Raw genomic sequence first — 6,000 nt, 5'->3', positions numbered from 1 at the left:
CAATCAGGTTCACGTAGCAGTGGCAAGAACATAAGAAACCTCCCCGTCGGGGAATCGAACCCCGGTCTCCCGCGTGACAGGCGGGGATACTCACCACTATACTAACGAGGATTGGCTGCGTCGAAACCTCTGACATCACACTCCGAGAAAGTGCACACGAGGCATGTGAGTGCTCAGAGGATCCACTGTGGGCCCTGCTCATTTTTCCTTTTTTGCACTTTCAGATAAGAGAGGTGAGACTGTGAAGAAAACTGCCATTTTGCCCTCACTGGCCAGAGTCAGTGCTCCTTTGGATGAGAGAAATGGGCCAGCCAGCAGACATCCGAATGATGGCAAAGCTGTCTATAGTGTCTGGGAGATTTAGTCAAACTTTTGCTCGGCTGACAACTATGGCCTCATTCACACAGCGGTTTTTTCTAGGCAGCACACTGACCCTAGAAGGATCTAGTGTCCTTAACAAGGGCGAAGAGATAGTAGAAGTGGTTATTAGCCATTTTTACCCTACATACAGGAGCCTCAATACTGAATAGAAGCAGGAAGTAGCGCAAATAAACTTTGACATCCAGGTACCTTTATAGATGATGTTTGCTCTTATTGGAGTCTTTCTCATCCTTTTTGTTTCCATCTGTTCTAGATGCCATGATAACTTTGGACATGCTCTGCTCATCTCTGCAGACAATTCCCTCTTCTCCGCTCTTCTGCAGGACATGTCGATGGGGTGTCCTTGAATAGCAAGGACACCGTGTAGTTTATCAACAATGACACAAATGTCAACAGCAAAATCCACACCAACTATAGTTAGTAAATGCCTGCTACAGGCTTCAATTAACACCACAACATAGAGACAACTACTTCTGCAAATCAGTTAGGCACACGATTCGAGACGGTAAACACTGTGAGCAAAATGCGGAATCGGAAGAAACCAGCTTCAGCATCGATCTACCTGGGATGAAACTAGTGAACATGACCTCTAAAAAGCTGCTCCTGGCCCGTACGGGGATCGAACCCGCGACCTTGGCGTTATTAGCACCACGCTCTAACCAACTGAGCTAACCGGCCATGGGTGTGGCATTACGTCCCTGCCGGGAAAAAAATGGAAAGCTGTACGAGCGCGATCCTTTTTTTTTTTTTTTAGGGGGGGGGGGGGATGGATTTAGCACACATGTAGGGACTTTTGGTGGTAGACGCATATGTAACGCGTGACAGTCGAACAATAAAAGATCAAAAGCTCCTGCTTATGAAGATATTGCCGGATCAATCAGGTTCACGTAGCAGTGGCAAGAACATAAGAAACCTCCCCGTCGGGGAATCGAACCCCGGTCTCCCGCGTGACAGGTGGGGATACTCACCACTATACTAACGAGGATTGGCTGCGTCGAAACCTCTGACATCACACTCCGAGAAAGTGCACACGAGGCATGTGAGTGCTCAGAGGATCCACTGTGGGCCCTGCTCATTTTTCCTTTTTTGCACTTTCAGATAAGAGAGGTGAGACTGTGAAGAAAACTGCCATTTTGCCCTCACTGGCCAGAGTCAGTGCTCCTTTGGATGAGAGAAATGGGCCAGCCAGCAGACATCCGAATGATGGCAAAGCTGTCTATAGTGTCTGGGAGATTTAGTCAAACTTTTGCTCGGCTGACAACTATGGCCTCATTCACACAGCGGTTTTTTCTAGGCAGCACACTGACCCTAGAAGGATCTAGTGTCCTTAACAAGGGCGAAGAGATAGTAGAAGTGGTTATTAGCCATTTTTACCCTACATACAGGAGCCTCAATACTGAATAGAAGCAGGAAGTAGCGCAAATAAACTTTGACATCCAGGTACCTTTATAGATGATGTTTGCTCTTATTGGAGTCTTTCTCATCCTTTTTGTTTCCATCTGTTCTAGATGCCATGATAACTTTGGACATGCTCTGCTCATCTCTGCAGACAATTCCCTCTTCTCCGCTCTTCTGCAGGACATGTCGATGGGGTGTCCTTGAATAGCAAGGACACCGTGTAGTTTATCAACAATGACACAAATGTCAACAGCAAAATCCACACCAACTATAGTTAGTAAATGCCTGCTACAGGCTTCAATTAACACCACAACATAGAGACAACTACTTCTGCAAATCAGTTAGGCACACGATTCGAGACGGTAAACACTGTGAGCAAAATGCGGAATCGGAAGAAACCAGCTTCAGCATCGATCTACCTGGGATGAAACTAGTGAACATGACCTCTAAAAAGCTGCTCCTGGCCCGTACGGGGATCGAACCCGCGACCTTGGCGTTATTAGCACCACGCTCTAACCAACTGAGCTAACCGGCCATGGGTGTGGCATTACGTCCCTGCCGGGAAAAAAATGGAAAGCTGTACGAGCGCGATCCTTTTTTTTTTTTTTTAGGGGGGGGGGGGATGGATTTAGCACACATGTAGGGACTTTTGGTGGTAGACGCATATGTAACGCGTGACAGTCGAACAATAAAAGATCAAAAGCTCCTGCTTATGAAGATATTGCCGGATCAATCAGGTTCACGTAGCAGTGGCAAGAACATAAGAAACCTCCCCGTCGGGGAATCGAACCCCGGTCTCCCGCGTGACAGGCGGGGATACTCACCACTATACTAACGAGGATTGGCTGCGTCGAAACCTCTGACATCACACTCCGAGAAAGTGCACACGAGGCATGTGAGTGCTCAGAGGATCCACTGTGGGCCCTGCTCATTTTTCCTTTTTTGCACTTTCAGATAAGAGAGGTGAGACTGTGAAGAAAACTGCCATTTTGCCCTCACTGGCCAGAGTCAGTGCTCCTTTGGATGAGAGAAATGGGCCAGCCAGCAGACATCCGAATGATGGCAAAGCTGTCTATAGTGTCTGGGAGATTTAGTCAAACTTTTGCTCGGCTGACAACTATGGCCTCATTCACACAGCGGTTTTTTCTAGGCAGCACACTGACCCTAGAAGGATCTAGTGTCCTTAACAAGGGCGAAGAGATAGTAGAAGTGGTTATTAGCCATTTTTACCCTACATACAGGAGCCTCAATACTGAATAGAAGCAGGAAGTAGCGCAAATAAACTTTGACATCCAGGTACCTTTATAGATGATGTTTGCTCTTATTGGAGTCTTTCTCATCCTTTTTGTTTCCATCTGTTCTAGATGCCATGATAACTTTGGACATGCTCTGCTCATCTCTGCAGACAATTCCCTCTTCTCCGCTCTTCTGCAGGACATGTCGATGGGGTGTCCTTGAATAGCAAGGACACCGTGTAGTTTATCAACAATGACACAAATGTCAACAGCAAAATCCACACCAACTATAGTTAGTAAATGCCTGCTACAGGCTTCAATTAACACCACAACATAGAGACAACTACTTCTGCAAATCAGTTAGGCACACGATTCGAGACGGTAAACACTGTGAGCAAAATGCGGAATCGGAAGAAACCAGCTTCAGCATCGATCTACCTGGGATGAAACTAGTGAACATGACCTCTAAAAAGCTGCTCCTGGCCCGTACGGGGATCGAACCCGCGACCTTGGCGTTATTAGCACCACGCTCTAACCAACTGAGCTAACCGGCCATGGGTGTGGCATTACGTCCCTGCCGGGAACAAAATGGAAAGCTGTACGAGCGCGATCCTTTTTTTTTTTTTTTAGGGGGGGGGGGGGGGGATGGATTTAGCACACATGTAGGGACTTTTGGTGGTAGACGCATATGTAACGCGTGACAGTCGAACAATAAAAGATCAAAAGCTCCTGCTTATGAAGATATTGCCGGATCAATCAGGTTCACGTAGCAGTGGCAAGAACATAAGAAACCTCCCCGTCGGGGAATCGAACCCCGGTCTCCCGCGTGACAGGCGGGGATACTCACCACTATACTAACGAGGATTGGCTGCGTCGAAACCTCTGACATCACACTCCGAGAAAGTGCACACGAGGCATGTGAGTGCTCAGAGGATCCACTGTGGGCCCTGCTCATTTTTCCTTTTTTGCACTTTCAGATAAGAGAGGTGAGACTGTGAAGAAAACTGCCATTTTGCCCTCACTGGCCAGAGTCAGTGCTCCTTTGGATGAGAGAAATGGGCCAGCCAGCAGACATCCGAATGATGGCAAAGCTGTCTATAGTGTCTGGGAGATTTAGTCAAACTTTTGCTCGGCTGACAACTATGGCCTCATTCACACAGCGGTTTTTTCTAGGCAGCACACTGACCCTAGAAGGATCTAGTGTCCTTAACAAGGGCGAAGAGATAGTAGAAGTGGTTATTAGCCATTTTTACCCTACATACAGGAGCCTCAATACTGAATAGAAGCAGGAAGTAGCGCAAATAAACTTTGACATCCAGGTACCTTTATAGATGATGTTTGCTCTTATTGGAGTCTTTCTCATCCTTTTTGTTTCCATCTGTTCTAGATGCCATGATAACTTTGGACATGCTCTGCTCATCTCTGCAGACAATTCCCTCTTCTCCGCTCTTCTGCAGGACATGTCGATGGGGTGTCCTTGAATAGCAAGGACACCGTGTAGTTTATCAACAATGACACAAATGTCAACAGCAAAATCCACACCAACTATAGTTAGTAAATGCCTGCTACAGGCTTCAATTAACACCACAACATAGAGACAACTACTTCTGCAAATCAGTTAGGCACACGATTCGAGACGGTAAACACTGTGAGCAAAATGCGGAATCGGAAGAAACCAGCTTCAGCATCGATCTACCTGGGATGAAACTAGTGAACATGACCTCTAAAAAGCTGCTCCTGGCCCGTACGGGGATCGAACCCGCGACCTTGGCGTTATTAGCACCACGCTCTAACCAACTGAGCTAACCGGCCATGGGTGTGGCATTACGTCCCTGCCGGGAAAAAAATGGAAAGCTGTACGAGCGCGATCCTTTTTTTTTTTTTTTAGGGGGGGGGGGGGGGATGGATTTAGCACACATGTAGGGACTTTTGGTGGTAGACGCATATGTAACGCGTGACAGTCGAACAATAAAAGATCAAAAGCTCCTGCTTATGAAGATATTGCCGGATCAATCAGGTTCACGTAGCAGTGGCAAGAACATAAGAAACCTCCCCGTCGGGGAATCGAACCCCGGTCTCCCGCGTGACAGGCGGGGATACTCACCACTATACTAACGAGGATTGGCTGCGTCGAAACCTCTGACATCACACTCCGAGAAAGTGCACACGAGGCATGTGAGTGCTCAGAGGATCCACTGTGGGCCCTGCTCATTTTTCCTTTTTTGCACTTTCAGATAAGAGAGGTGAGACTGTGAAGAAAACTGCCATTTTGCCCTCACTGGCCAGAGTCAGTGCTCCTTTGGATGAGAGAAATGGGCCAGCCAGCAGACATCCGAATGATGGCAAAGCTGTCTATAGTGTCTGGGAGATTTAGTCAAACTTTTGCTCGGCTGACAACTATGGCCTCATTCACACAGCGGTTTTTTCTAGGCAGCACACTGACCCTAGAAGGATCTAGTGTCCTTAACAAGGGCGAAGAGATAGTAGAAGTGGTTATTAGCCATTTTTACCCTACATACAGGAGCCTCAATACTGAATAGAAGCAGGAAGTAGCGCAAATAAACTTTGACATCCAGGTACCTTTATAGATGATGTTTGCTCTTATTGGAGTCTTTCTCATCCTTTTTGTTTCCATCTGTTCTAGATGCCATGATAACTTTGGACATGCTCTGCTCATCTCTGCAGACAATTCCCTCTTCTCCGCTCTTCTGCAGGACATGTCGATGGGGTGTCCTTGAATAGCAAGGACACCGTGTAGTTTATCAACAATGACACAAATGTCAACAGCAAAATCCACACCAACTATAGTTAGTAAATGCCTGCTACAGGCTTCAATTAACACCACAACATAGAGACAACTACTTCTGCAAATCAGTTAGGCACACGATTCGAGACGGTAAACACTGTGAGCAAAATGCGGAATCGGAAGAAACCAGCTTCAGCATCGATCTACCTGGGATGAAACTAGTGAACATGACCTCTAAAA

The 6,000-nt window shown here is 47.0% G+C and overlaps 9 non-coding genes across 9 annotated transcripts; all 9 read right to left on the bottom strand.

Moving 5' to 3' along the window:
- Positions 1 to 39: 39 nt before the first annotated feature.
- TRNAD-GUC (transfer RNA aspartic acid (anticodon GUC)) lies at positions 40 to 111 on the bottom strand. The gene has a single exon. It is a non-coding gene; the product is annotated as a tRNA-Asp (tRNA).
- An 874-nt stretch (positions 112 to 985) lies between these two features.
- TRNAI-AAU (transfer RNA isoleucine (anticodon AAU)) lies at positions 986 to 1,059 on the bottom strand. Its single transcript has one exon. It is a non-coding gene; the product is annotated as a tRNA-Ile (tRNA).
- Positions 1,060 to 1,294: 235 nt separating this feature from the next.
- On the bottom strand, positions 1,295 to 1,366 carry TRNAD-GUC (transfer RNA aspartic acid (anticodon GUC)). Its single transcript has one exon. It is a non-coding gene; the product is annotated as a tRNA-Asp (tRNA).
- Positions 1,367 to 2,240: 874 nt separating this feature from the next.
- Positions 2,241 to 2,314, bottom strand: TRNAI-AAU (transfer RNA isoleucine (anticodon AAU)). The gene has a single exon. It is a non-coding gene; the product is annotated as a tRNA-Ile (tRNA).
- Positions 2,315 to 2,548: 234 nt separating this feature from the next.
- TRNAD-GUC (transfer RNA aspartic acid (anticodon GUC)) lies at positions 2,549 to 2,620 on the bottom strand. Its single transcript has one exon. It is a non-coding gene; the product is annotated as a tRNA-Asp (tRNA).
- An 874-nt stretch (positions 2,621 to 3,494) lies between these two features.
- Positions 3,495 to 3,568, bottom strand: TRNAI-AAU (transfer RNA isoleucine (anticodon AAU)). The gene has a single exon. It is a non-coding gene; the product is annotated as a tRNA-Ile (tRNA).
- A 238-nt stretch (positions 3,569 to 3,806) lies between these two features.
- TRNAD-GUC (transfer RNA aspartic acid (anticodon GUC)) lies at positions 3,807 to 3,878 on the bottom strand. The gene has a single exon. It is a non-coding gene; the product is annotated as a tRNA-Asp (tRNA).
- An 874-nt stretch (positions 3,879 to 4,752) lies between these two features.
- TRNAI-AAU (transfer RNA isoleucine (anticodon AAU)) lies at positions 4,753 to 4,826 on the bottom strand. The gene has a single exon. It is a non-coding gene; the product is annotated as a tRNA-Ile (tRNA).
- A 237-nt stretch (positions 4,827 to 5,063) lies between these two features.
- On the bottom strand, positions 5,064 to 5,135 carry TRNAD-GUC (transfer RNA aspartic acid (anticodon GUC)). Its single transcript has one exon. It is a non-coding gene; the product is annotated as a tRNA-Asp (tRNA).
- Positions 5,136 to 6,000: the final 865 nt, after the last annotated feature.

Source organism: Dendrobates tinctorius, unplaced genomic scaffold (genome assembly GCF_039654945.1).
Source record: "Dendrobates tinctorius isolate UK_male_01 unplaced genomic scaffold, ASM3965494v1 ptg000688l, whole genome shotgun sequence".
NCBI classification, from domain to species: Eukaryota; Metazoa; Chordata; class Amphibia; order Anura; family Dendrobatidae; genus Dendrobates; species Dendrobates tinctorius.
Note: the sequence above shows the minus strand (reverse complement) of the source record. Positions and strands in the feature narration are given on the sequence as shown.